We start from the raw sequence: 24,669 nt of genomic DNA on the forward strand, positions 1-24,669 counted from the left end.
ACAAACACCGTCTGGTGTAAGTAAAATACAATGTTGGCGAGCTAAAAGACTGCGTCAGATCGAGTATATTTGCTCACTCGTTCGTGCGGTCGGAGGAAGTCGCCTGAGCCCTTAGTGGACCTACCAAAGAAGGACAGCGGCTCCCGTTGATGTTGCAAGGCGGTCACTGCGGGTTCAGGCCACTAGCTTAGTCTCTAGATCGGCGGGAATATCCGGCGTTGTTGGCTGTAGGGCAGCGAACCATCCGCTTTGGCGAAGAGTTTGTGAGGACTGGAGATCCGTCGTGAGGTCCCCGCACCATCCAGCCTCGACCGCAACTGTCACGTGTAGGTAGGGAAGTTTTATTTGCGGTCGAGTAGGTGGTCGCTCAAGATTGCTGACTACCTCCCAAAAAAAGGACATCGTTCTTCTTCACTTCACACATCTAGCTCGACGACAAACCCCCGGCTGATTTCGTCTTCGCTTGCGCAGTTCCTTCCACCTTGCTAACATCACAGGGATTGCGAAACAATATAATAGAATAATTTTTTTCGATGGTTCTGCACGGTGAGTTAGCTAATTATATGCTATTCCCGGTCGCAACAGGACCAACTAATAAAGACATTATTCGGGATGTCATTCCTATTGTCGCTGATGAGTTTGAACGCTCGCATTAGGATTACTGTATTGTGAGTAATCTGCCTTCTCAGTCCTCTTTTTCGTCATATTTTGCATTTTAAGTCGCAGGTTCTCTATAGTATTACGTCAACACAATCAGGGCATCATGGGTTTGGGCACAATGGAGAGCGGCATTTTATGTGTTGTGCATAAAGTATTTAGCAACGCTCTTTAGTGGTTATGACATATTTTGTCTCAAACCTTTTTTACATTATTTATTTCTTATTTTAAGAAATTCCTTCATGTGCTTCTTTGCATGCGACAGATGCTGACCAATTTATTTTATTGTATTTAAGTTATTGTAGCTTGGTGCCAAGAATGTTCTTTGAATGCGTGAATGGTCATTTGTGACTAATGTCTTGTATCCTTAGGAACTTGAGACTATGTTTTTCCCTACGTTCTGAAATACGGCACCCTGACCCTCTTTCGGAGTCAATGTTTAGGGCTGGCATGTCTTTGCACTTTCATAAACGCACGTGCACTGCTCATTAGACACCCCAGTGATGTGCGTTGAAGTAGCATTTGTGGCTGCATTTTAAAATTTTCCGATAGGATTATGAAATTTGACTGAAGCGCTGTGATAATATTCGTTTTCTTTACGTCGAGACGTACACGTAATAGCACCTTGAGCCTGTCGCGGCCACGCACCATTTGCCCTACTAATGACACATCTTTGTGATATTACTTAGCAGATATATATGGTAAAAATTCACTGTATTTATTTCAGCCTACTTTTATGTACGTCGTCACGAAGTTGTCCCGAAAAAGTCGAGGAGAATAGCCTAACGTGTTGGGTTCTTTAGATGGCACTTTTAGCTAAAATGCCTCTACAACGACCAAGAAACATTAGCAAATAAATAGTATCGGGCGAAAGTAATTTCACATGTTCACAACTTTCTCCCGTACATCTTGGTATTGAAAAAAAACTCTCAAACATGGACGAGACAAAAAGAAGCGGCGACACGGCGCTAAGTCGGTACTGTTTCCTGAAAAGAAACAAAAGTACCCTGACTGCGTCTCACGTGGCGCATTCATCTCGGCGAAGATAACCACGAAAGCAATTTGTACCGGTAATATAATCATAGCCACACGCGGCAGTGGAAGGAGACGGGCATTGAAACTAGAAAACCACAAAACATAAACATCTCTACATCCGCAATAAGTGGCACAGTAGAAGTATTTTTGTCTTTTATGGAAATAGAGCATGTATTTGTGTTTTATTGCAATATATAAATAGCTTAGAGTTTGCGCCATGTTGTCTCTTTCGTTTGTCTTTGTCCGTGTTTGAGAACGTTTTCAAAGCTAAGATGAACCGTTATCAACTCCCTCATCGTCCGTTCTGTTGTTTTTGTTTCCCCCAGGATATTGGAGGACTGATACCGTAGAATTTTGCATTTAGTGCGGAATTCGGAGAAGCCCCTTGGCTCACTGAGAAAGTACTTAAGTAGACTAAATATTTCAAGACAATTTCAGTGCAAAGAAAGCCTCAGTTCACCACATTTACCTCCCCAATGTACAACCTATTACTGAGGAAGCGTGCTGGCGTCCCTTTTGTTTGCTTTTAGGAAGCTTGTAACTGTGCGGCGACGCTCCTCACTTCGACAGCCCTCTTTTCTGAAGCTCATGTTGCTAGCAGGCATCGCCAAGGTAACGATGTTGCTTTTGAACTCACACCCCACCACCCAGAGCTGATCTTTCGATTCATCTTTTCGGACGCACTCATCACCAGTTGTCTAGATTCCTGGTTAGCCCAATTCGGAGTTTTCAGTTTTGTTTCCGTTGCCAGGAGCCTTCTGTTGATCTGGTGCAGGCCATGCTCAGAACCACTTGACTACCTGCTTGGACAGCGCCCTCCGAAGCTCGCTAAGATAGCTCGCCATGGCAGCGAGCTTTTTGCTGATCTGGTGTTTTACTTGTCTTAGTAATTTTAGAAGTGCTCGTACATACTTCATGAGCACCCTCAACAGCACCCTCTCAATCTTATTTCGGTCGCTTGTCACTGCCGGGAGACTGCGGTTGATGGGCGCTTTAATGTTGTCACGAAGGCAAAGACGACGCAGATGTCCTGAAGGAAAATGCGGTTATTGGACTGAACTTGTGCTCCCCTAACAACTCAACGAACACACAGGCGGCGAAGCAGCAGTCATTAAAGTGACCTGTGCGGGCGATCGTCCGCGAGTCGAATACCGCTGCGTCTGCTCTGCAGGCTTTTATCTTTCGGCGCGAGCGTTTCTCGAACCGTGGATTTACACCCAGAACATTCTATTTACACCCAGAACATTTACACCCAGATTATTCTAGGCCAGTAAAGTAAGGGCGAAACGACCTCCTTGTCCGAAATAGGTAACCGTGTGGCTTAATAATTAAGCCTGGAACATGCGCTTCGCTTGGGACACAGATAACACAGCTGGGCGCAGCAGGGCAGTAAAAACAAACCATAAATAAACACACCCAATGCATGGTTCGTGGCATTTCCCCTTCTCTAAGAGTCCATCTACCCGATGCTAAAATAAAATGACAGTCCAAACACACAACAACGAAAAACGTCAATCATATTGCGGAGAAAAGTTTGAGGCGAACCACGTGGACGACGTCGGGCCGCATCCATCGTCGTGATGTGCCGGAATCACCATCGGGGACCACCTCATTGGTAAGTACGCCAACACGTCGTAGAATTCGGTAGGGTCCGAAATAACGTCACCGAAGCTTCTCAATGAGTCGGCGTCGTCGGATAGGAGTCCAAACCCACACACAATCTCCAGGGTGGTAGTCGGCGTTTCGGTGTCAGAAATTGTAGCCGGCGGCATCTTCCACCTGCTGTTCTGTGTACGAACTCGAGCGAGCTGGTGGGCCTCCTGGGCACGTTGAAGGTCGGCGTTGAGTTCATCGTGGTCTACGCGCGAAAGCATGGCGCCAAGCATCGTAGTCGGCCGTCTTCCGTAGACAAGCTCGGACGGCGCCATCTGCGAAACGTGACATATGGGAGGACTTCGTCCCAAGTCTTATGTTCAACGTCAACGTACATAGACAGAATATCCGCAATCGTCTTGTTCAGGCGTTCCGTAAGCCCGCTCGTTTGGGGGTGGTACGCCATTGTTCTTCGGTGGTTTGTGTTGCTGTAGAATACGATTCCTTGCATCAGCTCCGCAGTGACGGCCGTTCCGCGGTCCGTGAATAGGAATTCAGGAGCTCCATGTCGCAGCACAACTTGACTTAAGAACTTTTCGACTTCTTGTGTAGTCCCTCTTGGAAGAGCGGCAGTGTGTGCGTAGCAAGTCATGTGGTCTGTGGCTGCGACAATGCACTTGTTCTGGGATCGTGACATAGGCAACGGGCCCAGAAGGTCCATTCTAATCTGTTGGATGGGCTTTGGTGGGACGGCGATTGGCTGCAGAAGGCCGGCGCGTCTCGTAGGCGGCGTTATTCATCGCTGGCAGTCACGGCAGCTCCTGAAGTAGTGGGGTACGTCATAGGCAAGGCGGGGAGAGTAGTAGCTCGCCTTGATATTTTCAGTAGTGCGAACTGCGGTGAGAAGCCCGGAAGAGGGCTCGTGGTGGCACGCTTGCAAAATTTCGTTACGACGGTCCACGGGCATGACAAGAAGGTAATTCAGGTGGTATGCTGCTAAGTTGCGTTTTACTCTTTAGGCCCGGCGACGTTGCGTCCTTTGAGTAGGTCGGGGTCGGCATGTTGCGGGGCGGCGAGATCTCTGTCCGTCATGACACCGAAGAACGCGCTGTCTTCATCAGAGTCTTGTGGCAGTGTGTCGAAGGGGGCTCGGGACAACCAATCGGTGTCGGAGTGTTTCCTGCCGGATTTAAAGACGACATTAACGTCGAACTCTTGAAGGCGCTAGCTCCACCGCCCGAGACGGCCAGCGGGGTCCCTAAAATTGGCCAGGAAACACAGCGCATGGTGGTCTGTCACGAACGTGAACGGTCTAGCATAAACGTATGGAAAAAAGTTTGAAATGGTCCTTATAATTCCGAGGCACTCTTTCTAGGAGGCTGAGTAATTTTTCTTCTTCGAAGGACCACGGCTGGCAAAGGCGATTACTTTTTTGCAGCCGCTTTGCTTTTGGACGACGACGGCGCCCAACCCTATATCACTGGCGTCTGTATTCATCCTCCTTTCAGCGTGAGCTTCTAAATGAACGAGCACGGGTGCGTTTTGCAGTGAGGGTTGTAGCTCGCATAATGCTTTTCCTTGGGCGTTTTGCCAGCTGAAAGGGGTGCTATCTTTCGTCAAGCGCTTTAGTGGCTCTGCAATGCGTGCTAAATTTGCGATGAAGCGCCGGTAGTGCGCGCACAGTCCGAAAAATCTTCGCACGCCCTTCTTGCCTTTCGATCTTGGGAAGTTCGCTATGGTTGAAGTCTTCCCTGGGTCAGGCTGGACTCCCGAGGCGTTGACGACGTGATTTCGTACGCAAAGTGGCGATTTTCATCCTACAGCGTTACCCCCACGTGCGAATAGCCCGGAGTATAGACTCCAATCTGGCAAGGTGTTCGTCGAACTTTCGGGTGAATACTACGATGCCGGCGAGGTATACAAGACAGATGTGCCACTTCAGTCCAGCTATCATGGTGTCCATGACTCTTTAAAAGGTTGCTGGTGCCATGCACAGCCCGAACGTGATCAGCTTTAACTCCTGAATGCCGTCCCGGGTTAGGAATGCAGTCTTCTCTCGGTCTCTCTCGTCCGCTTCTATTTGCCAGCTGGCTGTCTTTAAATCCATCGATAAGAAGTACTGCGCGTGACATAGGTGGTCCAGGGCGTCGTCCATTCAACACAGGGAGTACACGTTCTTTTTGGTGATTTTGTTCAGTCACCGGTAGTCAACGCAAAACCTTAATGTGGCGTCTTTTTTCTTCACCAGTACGACCGGCGCAGTTCGGGGGCTTTTCAATGGCTGTATGATGTCATCACTGAGCATGTCTTCCACTTGTGTCCGGATGGCTTCCCGCTCGTGCGAAGACACGCTATACGGTGACTGTCACGTAGGTCGGGCCGCATCGTAAGTTATTATTCGATGCTTCGCTAGCTATGTCTGATAAATTTTCAGTTCGTTGAAAAACACTCGCTGTAGCGACGCAGCAAATCCAATAATTGGTCCCGTTTTTTCTTGCGGCAGCGCCGGGTTTGCGTCGAATGGATGCGTCAGCTTGAAAGCATATGCGGGTGCGCGTTCAAAGTTGGCGACCGCGATCACTTGACATGTATTCTGCGTTTCTACAAGGCACGCAATTTCAGAGCCCTTGTTTATATGCTGGTACTCGGTGAAATTAGTGACCATAACTTGGGATTCGCGTCGCCTAAAGCGAGCAATCCCTCTTGCGATTGAGACACCGCGGTTGAGAAGCAACCTTCGGTCGCTCTCTACGGTAGCGTCGACGTCAGGAGCAGCATCTTCACAGTAGACCACGATCATCAATCTTTCGAGGGGCGAAAGTGTGATATGATCATCCGCGATCCTTACGGCAGCACGGTGTTCGGTGTTCGGCGTAATGGATTGATCGGAGGGACAAGTTATCGACTAAGTCTGCAGATCGATTATTGCACCTTTGTTCGTCAAAACGTCCATTGAAAGAATTACGTAACGGGAACAGTTAGGAACACTAACGAGCGCAGAAGAGTATGTCGCGCCGTCGATGGTGACGCGTGATGTGCACGTTCAACTTGGCGTTGCGAGATGGCCTCCTGCTGTGCGTATGTGCGGACCGACCCGTTTGCTGTAACTTTCTTCAACTTAGACGCGAACGGCGGCTCATTACTGCGTTGTCGGCTACTGAGTCAATGAGGGCGACTACGTCAAAGCCGTCGATGGACAACTGAAGGTCGGACGCCTTTTTCATCGAGTTTCGGGTAAGTCAGGGCGTCGTGTCTCGGCTTGCGCGTGTTTGCGGTAGGGCACTATGCGTCGTTATTGTCATTGTCTTCTCAGTGGCACGATCAGTCGTTTCGGGTACGCGTCGCGTGGTGTCGTTCTCGTTGTGTTCGAGAGGTACGTCTGGCTTGTACCGGGTCGTTGGGCTGAGGGAATGTCGTGAATCATGGTCTTCGGCGAGCCGTTGCATCGTTGGAGGGTTTTCATTTTTCCGCCGTCGCGGAACTTTACCTCCAGAATTTGCTGCTTCTAGTTTCTCCCGCGTGGGATCGGTGACCTTTCACGTGAAAAGTCTTCGTTGCTTCGATGGCTCGGTGATCAATAAGGGTGGGGTGACCGAGAACGGTTGAAACGGGCTGAGCCACGGCTGGTTTGGGGTAAGTAGTCATCGATCTCACGCGGTAGTTGCCCAGGCAGAGTGCGAGTGGCCTCGAAGGCGAAACGACGAAGTCCGAGTCTCTTGTATGGTTAGCGACGATAGATCTGATCAGCCACTCAGCAGTGGTAGCACAGAGAACGGCTTGCCGGTGTGCACCATACCTCCCACTTTCTCGGTGTCTGGCCGTAGACTATAGGTGGTCGTTCGGGCGCCAGTGGACGGCGGTACGGCGGGGCCTCTTAACGACGCGTGAAAGCAGGGTGGTGTCGACGAACATCTGCTGACTAGTTCATAGCTTGTGGCTCGCTGGGTGCTTTGGATGCCGTAGAAGTCCCCATTGCCTGTTGAACCAGTTCTCGGTTGCCATCAGTCAGGGCAGCGACTGGAGGTTGCGGCGTCGTTGGAAAAATCTTCGGACGGTTCTCGCTGAAGACTTCGCGGGTGCTTACCCGTAGTGTATCGGAGGTAATAGTCCGGGCACCGATCTTCTTCGAAGTAAGCGCATTCAGGGTCTTCTCCAACGTGGCCGCATTAGACGCACATCCGCCCAGAGTCTTCGGGGGGGGGGGTTCGGGCAAGGTATACGAAGAGCTCCTGTTTAAGCCCTCGCATCAGAAAACTTAGTTTCTTTTGTTCGCTGGTTTTTTGGTCCGCACGGCGAAAACGTCGCTTCAAGTCTTCAACGATTACGAGCAAGCTTTCATTTTGATGCTGTGTTGCATGTCTGCAGCAGTTACTCGACCCGTTCTTTGGGTACCAGGGTCGTGAACGTTTTCGAAAGCTCGGTCTCTAATAACTCCGAGGTCGTCAGCGTACGTTCGTGGTTCTCCAACCAAATCTATGCGGAGTCTTCAAGGTAGAGAAACATTTGCCTGTCAGTTTCGTTGTCATCCTATCGGGTAAACGTTCGGACTCTCTCGAGATGCTCCAGCCGTTCCTCAGGATCTTCCGAGAGGACCCGTGAAAAGATGGTGGCTCTCGGGGTTGCTGCAGAACTGCAGGAGTGCTCGCGGCGTTGGTCATCGTGGATGCGTTGTTTATGGCACCAGTCGGGACGTCCTCCGCCTTCAATTTATGTGGCAGTAGTCCAAACGTCGGCTTTAGGCCTTGTTGTCTGCGGTTGGCACGAGTTATTCTTGGTTGACGACTTGAAGAGGGTTTAGAGTGCATGCACCCATCACCTCCACCAGATGTCACAAAGCTAAAGACGACAAAGTTTTCTTCAAAGAAAATTCGTTTATTGCTCCCTTAACAACTCAAAGAATTCACAGGTGTCGAAGCAGCAGTCAACAATGTGATGTGTGCAGGCGAGCGTCAGTGGGTCGAATAGCGCGGTGTCTCCTCTGCAGGCTTTTATCTTTCGGCACGACTTTTTCTCGAACTGTGGATTTACATCCAGAACATTGAAGATCGAAAAAGATTATTCTGGTTTAGTGAAGTTAGGGCGAAACGTTCTCCTTATCCGAATGAGATACACGTGCGTCATAAAAATAAAGAATGCAACATGCCCTTCGCTTGGGACACAGATAACACAGCCAGGCGCAGCCTGGCAGTAAAGACAAATCATAAATGAACACACCCAATGCATGGTTTGCGGCAATATATCTTGCAATCGCCAGAAGTACAGTGTTATTGGACTGCTGAATGTTCTGTCCAACTTAGAAGTCCTGCTGGTCACCACTTCCCGTTCGCCTGGACAGCACACTGCGAAACTTTTTCAGCTTCATTCCCATCACCAGGAGCCTCCTGCGGATCTTCTTTTAGACTGTTTAACTTTGCAGCCTCGGCCGTCACCACTTGACGAGCGCGCTGGGCCAGTCTCTCCGAAGCTCGTAACGCTGATGAGCCACCGCCATTTCCCCAAGCGATGCTTCCCTGAGATGGACACCGTAGAAGCCATACTTCCTGAAGTATTTAGTAGGGATTGAACCGTGGACTAGCACAATTCCCTAACAAAGCTATGGATGCTACGACGCGCATATCGCCGGCGGTGATCTGCGGCGAATTCCAGCTTTTTTCTATGTCCGGGTACAAAACAGGCCAACAAAGCACCATGCATCATCACGTTTTGAGCTTGGGTGGCTAGGGCGCTGAAAGCAACCATATATTCAATTATGAGCCATTTTAAATTCGCCGACGTCAGAGGTATCTTCAAGAGCACCGATAACGCGAAGAAAAGACTCGCCAGAAGCGCGCGTGTTCATTATAGACCATCAGTTAGTGGGGACTAACTGTACGAAACGTGGAGCCTACAAACAGTTACCTCCAAGGAGATCGCCAGCGGGTGTTCCAACCAATGCGGCTAGGTGGCTACAGAGAAATGCTATCTCCGTACAATGTTTTGCTTCATAAGAAGTACAACACGGTGTTTACCGAGCTGCTGTATTACGTAAGGAAAAACACGTCCGATTTTTTTGCCCACATTTGATTTTATATAGAGATCATGTTTACCGTCGGAGGCAGGAATCCCAGTGATTGCGATAGTGTAAGGTTGTATTGGTAATATAAACACCCGGGCTCAAGTGGGCCGACTGTTCCCGTGCTAACACGAGGCCACCAGGATGTCCCTGCGGTTGTCTGAAAGCACGGCTGCGTAATTTAGTTAAAAAAATCAAAGTTCCCCTTCCCTGTATCATTCCGTCATGCCCCGCAACATCCTTGATCTTTTTGATGGCCTCTGGAAAATAGTGCCTTGGAACATCGATAAAAAAGGCGTACATCGTGATGTTTATTATAATTCTAACACCACACGTCTGTTTGCTGGGCTGCTTCTCCGGCGTTGGTTTCTCTTCATTTTTCGGTTACATCTTCGCTGTCGTAAGGCGTATATTGTGAAAAATAGTTTGTCATAGAGGACTTCCTTACACGCAAGAAAATGGTCCCGGGAAACTCAGAATGGCGTAAGCACTGCGCGGTTTTTTGTCTGTGCTTCACTGGGAAGGAAAAAAGTACTATTGCCTGTCAAAATTTGTCCGTTCAAGCACCTTCCACCTACGAATTTACACTCACAACGCATTCAGTCCCATCAGGCTCGTTGGGGGAATCACCGTCGTTTCCACACAATATTTGGCAACTATTGGCCAAGATCTGAAAGCAATCGAGTTCAGTATAAATTTTCGGTGTGAATTCGAACACACGTCTCGATGTGAGAAATTTGAAGTTCAGTAAATGGAGTCGAGAGTACACTTACTATTATGACTCGCTTATAACTGCGACAAGTCGTATTTCCCGTACGAAAGTCTCTAAATGTATATCTGCAATATTTTGCAATTGTACAATTTTTTCTCTTTATTCTGATATTTTCTGCTCGTTGTTCCCGAGAGTTATCTGTGCCAAAGAATTTGTCACCTTCACGAAACAAAAGATATTCTGTCCCGAAACAAATTGAGCCTAAAGCGTTTAATTTCACAGCTTAGCAATGTGCAGTCCGCTAGTTTTATTTCATTCCTCGGCGTCCTTTATAGAACTACTGCAGATTACTTCTAAATGTGGTAATTTGTGAACAGATCATAGTCGTAGACAAAATGATATAGTGTAATGGTTGGATTAACAATGTTTGTACTGCTAGAAAGGCTAATAGGAATGTTACACATGCGTTTTAGGAACCTGTGCACAGGCTAGAGTTCCTAGTAGATAATATCTGCAACAAAAGGAAAGTTACTTTAGGACCAGAATTTGTATTATTGGTAATGATAGCGGTTATAACATTAACGAAATCGATAGCTTGATTTGCATGAGCGAGTGCAAAAAAAGGCCGCCCTTTAAAGTAAGCACCGGCGCGGTGCATTGAACCTTTACAATGCTTGAAAGCTTCGGAACAATTTATTTTGTTACACGCATATTCTCATATAACTAGAGAATTCCATAAGTCAAACGGTTGCCATTTAGATAGATGTTTCGGTTTTCTGATGAAGGCCAAATGCAAAAACTCCCGTGTGGACGGGACTTCGCCGCACGTTAAAGATCCCAAGGTGGTCAAGTTAATCCGAAGCCATCTAATACTGCACGCGCCATCGCCTGCGTTACGTCAGCGTGTTAAACCGTACAATCAATCAAATTAATTAAATAAACCTTTCAGGTACCAGCCAATACGTGTGATAAAGGCCACTACAGATATTTTCGGCGTTCGACAACGCAAGTCATACAACCATTTACTCTATAGAGGTGACCTTTGTACTGCTGCGCAGCGAATTCTACTACGCTGCAACAGAAAGTCAGTGGTGAGGATATTACCTGGTTGCCGAAATAAATGTAATGCTGTTCCTGACATTTCCTGTCCTCCCTGAAGTGACTTGCATCTTCACCTGCAAGAAATCCAAAACATTATTCTGTTACTAACCTCGGACAGCGGTAATACAAATCACGAAAAATTCTGGCCCTGAGTTTATTAGGTAACAATTCATTCTAAATGACGTGGCCAGGCTGTAGAGTGGGCAAGGCGGCACAAACAGGAAAGGCGCAATGAGAACAACTTTATTCTTTTTGTGAAGTTCTTCATACGTTTCACTGGTCGCAGTTTTTTCAATGCAACCGCGCACCCCGGAACATTGCTGAGCTCGGCTGCTGCTACGGGTGAACGACACGTGCATTCCTTGAAAAGCCTTCACTTGCCGTTTTCTGTCAAGTCAGTGTGGGATGGCTGCGCGGTTGGTTTCGGGCTACCCTGGATCAGCCAATCGTCGTCGACTCCCGGACGCTGTCGTCAGGCCTAAAGAGCACTGTATTGACAAGCCCGCTTCATCGGGCAGGGTGGCGTTCCGATAAACGGTGCAATTCTGAACGGCTTCTTTCTGTTCGTGGAGGTTGGTTGCAGTTAAAACGCATATTGCATTAGATAAGATGACCCTTTCCTGTTGCTGAGGCCTTCCGTATTTACACTTGCCTGCTGGTGTTCCAAATGATGCATTCTGGGGTCGCTTACTATTGAGCAGGGATGTTGAACTTTAACCTGTGCTTCCAAACCTTGCTCCTTCACGCTCAGAAGAGGACACTTATGTTCGTTGGAATAGCTCGCAATCGGATTCTATCACGGCTCACAAAAACTTTGCTTCATCTAGCTTTTTCGTATATCTATCGACAGTTGCGGGAATGTTTTCAGAGCTGCTCAAAAGTGATAAGCAGATTGCTCAAAATACTGCCGTTATCAAGAAATTCCAGTAATCGGTGAGGCTTACGTTTTGATGCACTCTGGCAACGCTTACTCACTCGCATCCCTTTCACCACTCAATGGTTCTAAAATTTGTGATGCTCAGTTAAATAACGAACCTGATAGGCTAGGGGCATAGTAAACTTGCTCTTGTTAACAAACGTTGACTTAAAAACTGGTCTCACCGTAATAACAATATTTTGTGTGGTACTGTTTCAAAGGTCAGCGGTTCGGGAATGGTAATAACTCCTGTCGGGGCTAATTAACCTGTGCCAAGTGCGCCCAACATGACCACCCCACAGATAATTGTAGCTAACAACAAGAAAGAGAACAACAACAACAACAACAATAATAATAAGAACAATAATAATACAAATGTACTAGTCAAAGAGGAGTCCTGTACATAATCAGGCCTACCTATGCCGCAACGGCCTTGTCTGGCAGAGCCTGGCAGGTAACAAGCGTTATTGTTAGAAAGTATATATAAAGATATATTTAAAAGCCGCCGGGATCCATCGGATGTCCTGCTGCCAAACCTGGTAGATTTTCGTCCCCTCGGCTGGCAACCTGGAGCCACGTCAGCTGACCTCGCTGCATATAATCAAGCACCCTGCTTCGACAGTTCGGGCCACGCCACCGCATTAGGAATGTTACGCTCACAGCTTGCACTCCTACAGGTTAGTTACCTTCAAACCTCGTGTTACCGTAGCAGCAATCGTTGTCTGGTTGCGGTGTCATGGCCCCCCGACATTTCCAACGGTATCAAGCGGTTTACGCGAGCAGCAGTCTATTTATGGCGCATGCTATTGCTTGGAGGGGACATTAAAGTTAATCCAGGTTCCATGACGAAAGCGCAAGAAGAAAAACTGGACATGGTATTCAATGCCGTGGAATGCTTGGAAACAAGCAATACTAACAAGCTAGAATCTGTAAACAAAGGATTGCAAATGCATATTGTACTAAAAAACGATCTCGATTCCCTAACTAAACGCTTAAAGGAAGTTGAAGGCAAACTAGAGTCACTTTCATCAGAAACAAAAATCTCGAGCCAGAACGAATATCTAACAAAAATAAAGAATCCAATGCAGGATTTAGAATCAAAATTTCCCGGCCGCGGCGGCCGCTTTTCTGATGGAGAGGAAAAGCAAAAACGCCCGTGTGTACGAGATTTCGGCGCACGATAAAGATCCCCATGTGGTCAAAATTATTCCGGAGCCCTCCACTACGGCGCGCCTCATCGCCTGCGTTGCGTCGGCGCGTTAAACCCTACACTCAATCAATCAAGAATCAAAATTTGTCTGGGAACTTCCACTCAAACTAGAAGCAGTAGCAACGAGCATGGCATGTCAGTGATGCACGATAAGATTGATGACTTGGAAAACCGGTCAAGGCGATCTAACCTTCTCTTTTATGGAATTCAAGATACGGGTGAAGAAGAAGACTGGGACACATCCGAGCAAATAGTTACAAAGTTTTGCCAAGACAAACTAGGAGTAACAGCAGCCTCAATAGCACGTGCGCATCGCCTTGGGCGATTTTCAAATGACCGTACTCGACCTATCGTTGTGAAGTTTTTTAACAAAACAGAAATTGAAACAGTGCTCGTTAATGGACACAAGCTAAAAGGGACGGACTTTGGTATTTCTCGCGATTCCTCTGAAGCTGTTCGCGATAAAAGGCGTAAACTATGGCAGTTTTCAATAATCATAAAAAAAGATAAGGACCGCGTCAGCCTTGCTTTTAACAAGCTAAAAATTAACAAGGAAGTGTACATATGGGACACTCAAGCAAACTGCGCGAAGCTTGTTTCCTCTGTTACCTCTCCAGTCTAACACGACGCGCACATTTCATCAGGTCCTAAACTACAAAACACATTAACAACTGATAAATCTGGTACTGAGAACGGTTGTTGCTTTTTATACACTAACATTAGAAGTGTTATTTCAAAAAATGTCCCACTCTCTTCAATAATTGACTCAACAACCGCAACAATAATAGCCTTAACTGAAACTTGGTTGAACGAAAGTATTCCTAACTAAAACATATTTGTTTGTGAATCTGGTTTTAATATCTTTCGTTGCGATAGGCAATACCGTAGAGGTGGCAGTGTTCTCCTGGCAATTAACAAGCAGTATCTGGTAATACCAGTAGTTATTAACACTTTCCTTGAATGTGTGGCAACTTCTATCCAATTCAAATCACGTAACGTTATTGTTGGTGTCTTTTATCGCCCAACGGACTTGACTCGTGGGTTCACAGAAGAATTTCACCGCATTTTAACCGAACTGGCGCACAAATTTCCACATACTAGTGTAATCATTTTTGGGGGCTTTAATTTTCCAGACATAACATGGGCAACATTATCAACTCGCCATGCACATTCAGAGTCCCATGCATTTCTTCATTGTTGCCACGATTTCAGCCTAACCCAATTAGTATCGGGCCCAACCATAAGGTCTACACATTGTTCAAATATTCTTGACTTGATCCTAACTAACTATCCAGATATATGTTCCGAAATAACTCATATCGGTGGTTTATCCGATCATGACGTTCTAACCGGTCGCTTCATTACGTCCCCCATCAAAAGGCAACTTAACACCAAACAGATCAGGTGCTACAAAAGAGCTAACTTTGATCGCCTTAACCATGAACTATCGCTTTTAGGAGTAGAATTTCTTAGTGGCAATTTGTTGCACACAGTGGAAGAACACTGGTTGTTACTTAAAAACGCACTTATTAATCTCGTAGACAAATACATCCCTGTAATCTCCATAGAAACCGATAGCACTGCTCTCTGGTACTCACACAAACTTCGTCGCCTAAATAACAAGAAAAAAAGATTGTTCAGGCAAGCTGACAAAAATAAATCATCTGAATCCTGGCAACGGTACAAAGCATGCGACAACGATTATCAAAGATTAATCAAATCCACCCGCAGAAAATTCTATAAACATGATCTATCATCGATGTTAACAACAAACTCTCGACGCTTTTGGCGTGTCATTAATCCCAAGCATATTCCTCACATCGTCCTTAGTGATCAAAACGGCACAGCATTAACTAAAACAGATTGTTCCGAATTACTCAACGAAACATTTTCATCGGTATTCACGCGTGAATGTTTAGAACCATTAGCCACTATCACCACTAACATTGTCTCTTCTATGTCAGAAATAATAATTACTGATTCTGGAATTTAATGTATCCTTACTAATCTCAAGAGTTCATCTTCAGCGGACAATACAGGCCTAAATAAAACAATTCTAAAAAATTTGGCACCAAGAATTTTTCCACTATTGTCAGCCTTGTTTTAACAGTCACTATCAACAGGCGTAATACCCCGAGATTGGAAGGTGGCCAAGGTGGTACCATTCTTCAAATCAGGTGATCGTTCCTCACCCCTTAACTATCGACCTATTTCTTTAACAAGCACCATTTGTTAATTGTTAGAGCATATTAAACATTCGCAAGTCATTAAATACCTCGAAGAAGATAACCTCATATTTGGGCATCAGCACGGTTTCGCAAAAACTATTCATGTGACACACAACTTGCCGGCTTCATTCAACACGTACATTCATCTATAGATGCCGGAGTCCGAGTAGATGCCATCTTCCTAGATTTTTCAAAAGCATTTGACCGTGTCCCTCATTGTCGGCTCATTCACAAGCTTACTACATTGAACATTGACCCTACTGTTATCACATGGATAAAAGAATTTCTTTCTAACAGAATGCAATTCACATCAGTTAACAATCACAGCTCATCTCTAGTCCCCGTAACATCTGGTGTACCACAGGGAAGCGTACTTGGGCCTCTACTTTTTCTAATATTTATTAATGACCTACCAGACGGCGTTAAATCTAATATCAGACTTTTTGCTGACGACTGCGTAATATATCGTAATATTCATTTTTACTGTGATCATGACATTCTCCAGTCCGACCTAAACGCTGTAAACACATGCTGTTCCACCTGGCTATTGCCCCTCAACCTTGCTAAAACAAAATTAATGTCTTTCACTAATCAGGCTTTCCGCCCATCGACGTCTTACATCTTAAACAACAATCATGTGGAACAGGCTTCTCCCTACAAATACCTTGGCGTTCACCTAACCACAAACTTGTGGTGGAATGATCACATTAACCATATTCTCGCACCTGCAAATCGTTCTCTTGGCTTTCTGAAACATAACCTCAAACTGTTCCTGCACACTTACGCAAGCTGGCATACACAACACTAATACGCCCCAAAATAGAGTACGCTTCAGCCATATGGGATTCTCATCAAACATACCTAATAACTGATTTGGAAGCACTGCAAAACCGTGCTGCGTGCTTCATTTATTCGGATTATTCACCTCACACCAGTGTAACAGCATTAAAAATCGCGCCGGGCTTGAAGCCGTATCCCATCGTCGTTTTGTATCCCGTTTAACACTATTTCACAAACTTTACTATCATGAGTCTCTTCATAATGATTTCATGTTTCAACCTTCAGCCATCTTCCCGCGACGTGATCATCCACACAAGGTGAAACGCATCACGTGTCGTTAACTCGCATTTGCTGAATCATTCATACCTCGAATGGTAATAGAATGGAATAATCTGCCATCACACATTGTCAACGAAACAAACGTGTCGAAATTTTCAGATGCCCTAAACAAGAGGGTGCAAACCTAACGCCATTTCACTGCCCAGTTTGTACATTTGGTTCCCTCGTTATTGCTTTTTTTTTCCATTTGTACATTTGTACATTTGTTTTCCTCGTTATTGGTTATTTTTTTCCGCATGCTAGAACACGTGCTGTGACGTATCAATTCTGATACGGTGCTCCCAGAACTACTTTTTTTCCCTTCCTCTGCGAATGTTACTTTTATTACGCGATGCACTGTCCTTTTCCTTTGCTCTTTTTCTTCTTGTGTTTTGTTTTAATGAAATTTTGATTTATCGTTTATAAATAAATAAATACAAATATATATATATATATATATCTACAAAGCCGCTGAGGGATAGCGTAATGGCGAACGCACCGCACCGGTTGTGCGGAGATGTGGGTTCGAGTCCCGCTCCCGGAAAAACGGCGGATTTTTTCTCGACTTATATTTTTGCTTATTTATCAATGTATCAAAGAAACGTGACAAACACACGTCATTCGGCCCTATTAAATATTTCGAAAAAAGCCGAAATATCACTGTCAATGACGACTGCAACCTTGATATGTATCTTTACCGAGTCCCTCGTCCCGTATCTTTCTGTTCTGCTACATGCATTACGAGGCACTGGCTCCAGCAGTTCGGATATGCCGATTGCTAACCCCGACCTCCGACCACGGTCTACGTGGCGGCCGCTGGGAAAGAAGACGTTCTACGTCTCCCGCTCTCCCGCGGTAGTCGAGGGGCGGCGCTAGTTGACCGGTCTCGGAGCTCTTGTAAATATAAACCCCTGCTTTAAAGTCGAGAGAGAAGCCGCTGCGGGATAGCGTAATGGCGAACGCACCGCACCGGTCATGCGGAGATGTGGGCTCGAGTCCCGCTCCCGGAAAAACGGCGGATTTTTTCTCGACTTATATTTTCGCTTATTTATCAATGTATCAAAGAAACGTGACAAACACACGTCATTGGGCCCTATTAAATATTTTGAAAAAAGCCGAATAGCACTGGCAATGACGACTGCAACCTTGATATGTATTTTTACCGAGTCCCTCGCCCCGTATCTTTTAGTTGTGCTACATGCATTACGAGGCACTGGCTCCAGCAGTTCGGATATGCCGATTGCTAACCCCGACCTCCGACCACGGTCTACGTGGCGGCCGCTGGGAAAGAAGACGTTCTACGTCTCCCGCGGTAGTCGAGGGACGGCGCTAGTTGACCGGTCTCAGAGCTCTTTGAAATATAAACCCCCGCTTTAAAGTCGAGAGAGAACCGCTGCGGGAGAGCGTAATGGCGAACGCACCGCACCGGTTATGCGGAGATGTGGGTTCGAGTCCCACTCACGGAAAAACGGCGGATTTTTTCTAGACCTATATTTTCGCTTATTTATCAATGCATCAAAGAAACGTGACAAACACACGTCATTCGGCCCTATTAAATATTTCGAAAAAAGCCGAATAGCACTGGCAATGGCGACTGCAACCTTGATATGTATTTTTACCGAATCCCTCGTCCCGTATCTTTCTGTTCTGCTACATGCATTACGAGGCACTGGCTCCAGCAGTTCGGATATGCCGATTGCTAACCCCGACCTCCGACCACGGTCTACGTGGCGGCCGCTGGAAAAGAAGACGTTCTACGTCTCCCGCGGTAGTCGAGGGGCGGCGCTAGTTGACCGGTCTCAGAGCTCTTGTAAATATAAACCCCCGCTTTAAAGTCGAGAGAGAAGCCGCTGCGGGATGGCGTAATGGCGAGCGCACCGCACCGGTTATGCGGAGATGTGGGTTCGAGTCCCACTCACGGAAAGACGGCGGATTTTTTCTAGACCTATATTTTCGCTTATTTATCAATGTATCAAAGAAACGTGACAAACACACGTCATTCGGCCCTATTAAATATTTCGAAAAAAGCCGAATAGCACTGGCAATGGCGACTGCAACCTTGATATGTATCTTTACCGAGTCCCTCGTCCCGTATCTTCCTGTTCTGCTATATGTATGTGTATATATATATATATATACCACCGCTCCCGGAAAAACGGCAGATTTTTTCTCGACTTATATTTTCGCTTATTTATCAATGTATCAAAGAAACGTGACAAACACACGTCATTGGGCCCTATTTAATATTTTGAAAAAAAAGGCGAATAGCACTGGGAATGACGACTGCAACCTTGATATATATATATATATATATACCACCCTCAAGTGTCAGATACACTTCTAGTAAATATAAATAGCCCAGAAAGTAAAGGAGAACACATTCGCCCAGATAGCCGAATTGGTAAGACATTCGACATGTAATCGAAAGGCGTGGGTTCGGTCCCCACTCTGGGCGCGTGTTTTTCTTTCTTTCTTTCTCTTGTATATTTAAAAAAATGTTTACCTCATTAACCATAGTAAAAAAGAAAAAAAGGAGCCTAACGACACCCCTATGCCTCCGTTGGCCTTGTAGACTGCTGACCGAGCTTTCGGTATTTCCTCAACGAGCCCCTCATTTCCTTCCTATATTATTCTGTGAAAGCCTAGCGAGGGTCTCGGTTCTGGCAGCCTTGATGCCTAGATAGCATAAGGGGGCTTCCCGCCAGTTACCCGCTCATGACAGGCTGTAGACGTTGGAGTCACGCCACGGTGGTTGAAAAGAAGGTCCCCTTCTCCCCGTGTAGTCAGAGTGGCGCTGGCTACCACCCTCAAGTGTCAGATACACTTCTAGTAAATATAAATAGCCCAGAAAGTGAAGGAGAACACAGCCACCCAGATAGCCGAATTGGTAAGGCATTCGACATGTAATCGAAAGGCGTGGGTTCGATCCCCACTCTGGGCGCGTGTTTTTCTTTCTTTCTTTCTCTTGTATATTTAAAAAAATGTTTACCTCATTAACCATAGTAAAAAAAAAGAGCCTAACGACACCCCTATGCCTCCTTTGGCGTTGTAGACTGCTGACCTAGCTTTCTGTATTTCCTCAACGAGCCCCTCATTTCCTTACTATATTATTCTGCGAAAGCCTAGCGAGGGTCTCGGTTCTGGCAGCCTTGATGCCTAGGTAGCATAAGGGGGCTTCCCGCCAGTTACCCGCTCATGACAGGCTGTAGACGTTGGAGTCACGCCCCGGGGGTTGAAAAGAAGGTCCCCTTCTCCCCGTGTAGTCAGAGTGGCGCTGGCTACCACCCTCAAGTGTCAGATACACTTCTAGTAAATATAAATAGCCCAGAAAGTGAAGGAGAACACAGCCGCCCAGATAGCCGAATTGGTAAGGCATTCGACATGTAATCGAAAGGCGTGGGTTCGGTCCCCACTCTGGGCGCGTGTTTTTCGTTCTTTCTTGCTCTTGTATATTTAAAAAAATGTTTACCTCATTAACCATAGTAAAAAAGAAAAAAAAAAGAGCCTAACGACACCCCTATGCCTCCTTTGGCGTTGTAGACTGCTGACCAAGCTTTCTGTATTTCCTCAACGAGCCCCCATTTCCTTGCTATATTATTCTGCGAAAGCCTAGCGATGGTCTCGGTTCTGGCAGCCTTGATGCCTAGGTAGCATAAGGGGGCTTCCCGCCAGTTACCCGCTCATGACAGGCTGTAGACGTTGGAGTCACGCCCAGGGGGTTGAAAAGAAGGTCCCCTTCTCCCCGTGTAGTCAGAGTGGCGCTGGCTACCACCCTCAAGTGTCAGATACACTTCTAGTAAATATAAATAGCCCAGAAAGTGAAGGAGAACACAGTCGCCCAGATAGCCGAATTGGTAAGGCATTCGACATGTAATCGAAAGGTGTGGGTTCGGTCCCCACTCTGGGCGCGTGTTTTTCTTTCTTTCTTTCTCTTGTATATTTAAAAAAATGTTTACCTCATTAACCATAGTAAAAAATAAAAAAAAGAGCCTAACGACACCCCTATGCCTCCTTTGGCCTTGTAGACTGCTGACCTATCTTTCTGTATTTCCTCAACGAGCCCCTCATTTCCTTACTATATTATTCTGCGAAAGCCTAGCGAGGGTCTCGGTTCTGGCAGCCTTGATGCCTAGGTAGCATAAGGGGGCTTCCCGCCAGTTACCCGCTCATGACAGGCTGTAGACGTTGGAGTCACGCCCCGGGGGTTGAAAAGAAGGTCCCCTTCTCCCCGTGTAGTCAGAGTGGCGCTGGATACCACCTTCAAGTGTCAGATACACTTCTAGTAAATATAAATAGCCCAGAAAGTGAAGGAGAACACAGTCGCCCAGATAGCCGAATTGGTAAGGCATTCGACATGTAATCGAAAGGCGTGGGTTCGGTCCCCACTCTGGGCGCGTGTTTTTCTTTCTTTCTTTCTCTTGTATATTAAAAAAATGTTTACCTCATTAACCATAGTAAAAAAGAAAAAAAGAGCCTAACGATACCGCTATGCCTCCTTTGGCGTTGTAGACTGCTGACCTAGCTTTCTGTATTTCCTCAACGAGCCCCTCATTTCCTTACTATATTATTCTGCGAAAGCCTAGCGAGGGTCTCGGTTCTGGCAGCCTTGATGCCTAGGTAGCATATGGGGGCTTCCTGCCAGTTACCCGCTCATGACAGGCTGTAGACGTTGGAGTCACGCCCCGGGGGTTGAAAAGAAGGTCCCCTTCTCCCCGTGTAGTCAGAGTGGCGCTGGCTACCACCCTCAAGTGTCAGATACACTTCTAGTAAATATAAATAGCCCAGAAAGTGAAGGAGAACACAGTCGCCCAGATAGCCGAATTGGTAAGGCATTCGACATGTAATCGAAAGGCGTGGGTTCGGTCCCCACTCTGGGCGCGTGTTTTTCTTTCTTTCTTTCTCTTGTATATTTAAAAAAATGTTTACCTCATTAACCATAGTAAAAAAGAAAAAAAGGAGCCTAACGACACCCCTATGCCTCCGTTGGCCTTGTAGACTGCTGACCGAGCTTTCTGTATTTCCTCAACGAGCCCCTCATTTCCTTCCTATATTATTCTGCGAAAGCCTAGCGAGGGTCTCGGTTCTGGCAGCCTTGATGCCTAGATAGCATAAGGGGGCTTCCCGCCAGTTACCCGCTCATGACAGGCTGTAGACGTTGGAGTCACGCCACGGTGGTTGAAAAGAAGGTCCCCTTCTCCCCGTGTGGTCAGAGTGGCGCTGGCTACCACCCTCAAGTGTCAGATACACTTCTAGTAAATATAAATAGCCCAGAAAGTGAAGGAGAACACAGCCACCCAGATAGCCGAATTGGTAAGGCATTCGACATGTAATCGAAAGGCGTGGGTTCGATCCCCACTCTGGGCGCGTGTTTTTCTTTCTTTCTTTCTCTTGTATATTTAAAAAAATGTTTACCTCATTAACCATAGTAAAAAAAAAGAGCCTAACGACACCCCTATGCCTCCTTTGGCGTTGTAGACTGCTGACCTAGCTTTCTGTATTTCCTCAACGAGCCCCTCATTTCCTTACTATATTATTCTGCGAAAGCCTAGCGAGGGTCTCGGTTCTGGCAGCCTTGATGCCTAGATAGCATAAGGGGGCTTCCCGCCAGTTACCCGCTCATGACAGGCTGTAGACGTTGGAGTCACGCCACGGTGGTTGAAAAGAAGGTCCCCTTCTCCCCGTGTAGTCAGAGTGGCGCTGGCTACCACCCTCAAGTGTCAGATACACTTCTAGTAAATATAAATAGCCCAGAAAGTGAAGGAGAACACAGCCGCCCAGATAGCCGAATTGGTAAGGCATTCGACATGTAATCGAAAGGCGTGGGTTCGGTCCCCACTCTGGGCGCGTGTTTTTCGTTCTTTCTTGCTCTTGTATATTTAAAAAAATGTTTACCTCATTAACCATAGTAAAAAAGAAAAAAAAAGAGCCTAACGATACCGCTATGCCTCCTTTGGCGTTGTAGACTGCTGACCTAGCTTTCTGTATTTCCTCAACGAGCCCCTCATTTCCTTACTATATCATTCTGCGAAAGCCTAGCGAGGGTCTCGGTTCTGGCAGCCTTGATGCCTAGGTAGCATATGGGGGCTTCCTGCCAGTTACCCGTTCATGACAGGCTGTAGACGTTGGAGTCACGCCCCGGGGGTTGAAAAGAAGGTCCCCTTCTCCCCGTGTAGTCAGAGTGGCGCTGGCTACCACCCTCAAGTGTCAGATACACTTCTAGTAAATATAAATAGCCCAGAAAGTGAAGGAGAACACAGTCGCCCAGATAGCCGAATTGGTAAGGCATTCGACATGTAATCGAAAGGCGTGGGTTCGGTCCCCACTCTGGGCGCGTGTTTTTCTTTCTTTCTTTCTCTTGTATATTTTAAAAAATGTTTACCTCATTAACCATAGTAAAAAAGAAAAAAAAGAGCCTAACGACACCCCTATGCCTCCTTTGGCGTTGTAGACTGCTGACCTAGCTTTCTGTATTTCCTCAACAAGCCCCCATTTCCTTCCTATATTATTCTGCGAAAGCCTAGCGATGGTCTAGGTTCTGGCAGCCTTGATGCCTAGGTAGCATAAGGGGGCTTCCCGCCAGTTACCCGCTCATGACAGGCTGTAGAAGTTGGAGTCACGCCCCGGGGGGTTGAAAAGAAGGTCCCCTTCTCACCGTGTAGTCAGAGTGGCGCTGTCTACCACCCTCAAGTGTCAGATACACTTCTAGTAAATATAAATAGCCCAGAAAGTGAAGGAGAACACAGTCGCCCAGATAGCCGAATTGATAAGGCATTCGACATGTAATCGAAAGGCGTGGGTTCGGTCCCCACTCTGGGCGCGTGTTTTTCTTTCTTTCTTTCTCTTGTATATTTAAAGAAATGTTTACCTCATTAACCATAGTAAAAAAGAAAAAAAAAGAGCCTAACGATACCTCTATGCCTCCTTTGGCGTTGTAGACTGCTGACCTAGCTTTCTGTATTTCCTCAACGAGCCCCTCATTTCCTTACTATATTATTCTGCGAAAGCCTAGCGAGGGTCTCGGTTCTGGCAGCCTTGATGCCTAGGTAGCATAAGGGGGCTTCCCGCCAGTTACCCGCTCATGACAGGCTGTAGACGTTGGAGTCACGCCCCGGGGGTTGAAAGGAGGTCCCCTTCTCCCCGTGTAGTCAGAGTGGCGCTGGATACCACCTTCAAGTGTCAGATACACTTCTAGTAAATATAAATAGCCCAGAAAGTGAAGGAGAACACAGTCACCCAGATAGCCGAATTGGTAAGGCATTCGACATGTAATGGAAAGGCGTGGGTTCGGTCCCCACTCTGGGCGCGTGTTTTTCTTTCTTTCTTTCTCTTGTATATTAAAAAAATGTTTACCTCATTAACCATAGTAAAAAAGAAAAAAAAGAGCCTAACGATACCGCTATGCCTCCTTTGGCGTTGTAGACTGCTGACCTAGCTTTCTGTATTTCCTCAACGAGCCCCTCATTTCCTTACTATATTATTCTGCGAAAGCCTAGCGAGGGTCTCGGTTCTGGCAGCCTTGATGCCTAGGTAGCATAAGGGGGCTTCCTGCCAGTTACCCGCTCATGACAGGCTGTAGACGTTGGAGTCACGCCCCGGGGGTTGAAAAGAAGGTCCCCTTCTCCCCGTGTAGTCAGAGTGGCGCTGGCTACCACCCTCAAGTGTCAGATACACTTCTAGTAAATATAAATAGCCCAGAAAGTGAAGGAGAACACAGCCGCCCAGATAGCCGAATTGGTAAGGCATTCGACATGTAATCGAAAGGCGTGGGTTCGGTCCCCACTCTGGGCGCGTGTTTTTCGTTCTTTCTTGCTCTTGTATATTTAAAAAAATGTTTACCTCATTAACCATAGTAAAAAAGAAAAAAAAGAGCCTAACGATACCGCTATGCCTCCTTTGGCGTTGTAGACTGCTGACCTAGCTTTCTGTATTTCCTCAACGAGCCCCTCATTTCCTTACTATATTATTCTGCGAAAGCCTAGCGAGGGTCTCGGTTCTGGCAGCCTTGATGCCTAGGTAGCATATGGGGGCTTCCTGCCAGTTACCCGCTCATGACAGGCTGTAGACGTT

The 24,669-nt window shown here is 46.6% G+C and overlaps 2 non-coding genes across 2 annotated transcripts; both read left to right on the forward strand.

The window, feature by feature from the left end:
• The first annotated feature begins 19,471 nt into the window (after positions 1-19,471).
• On the forward strand, positions 19,472-19,543 carry Trnat-ugu (transfer RNA threonine (anticodon UGU)). The gene has a single exon. It is a non-coding gene; the product is annotated as a tRNA-Thr (tRNA).
• Positions 19,544-21,894: 2,351 nt separating this feature from the next.
• Trnat-ugu (transfer RNA threonine (anticodon UGU)) lies at positions 21,895-21,966 on the forward strand. The gene has a single exon. It is a non-coding gene; the product is annotated as a tRNA-Thr (tRNA).
• The last annotated feature ends 2,703 nt before the right edge of the window (positions 21,967-24,669 follow it).

Source organism: Haemaphysalis longicornis, unplaced genomic scaffold, assembly GCF_048455015.1.
Source record: "Haemaphysalis longicornis isolate Haplotype H1 unplaced genomic scaffold, Haemaphysalis longicornis Haplotype H1 scaffold_16, whole genome shotgun sequence".
In the NCBI taxonomy this organism is placed as follows: domain Eukaryota; kingdom Metazoa; phylum Arthropoda; class Arachnida; order Ixodida; family Ixodidae; genus Haemaphysalis; species Haemaphysalis longicornis.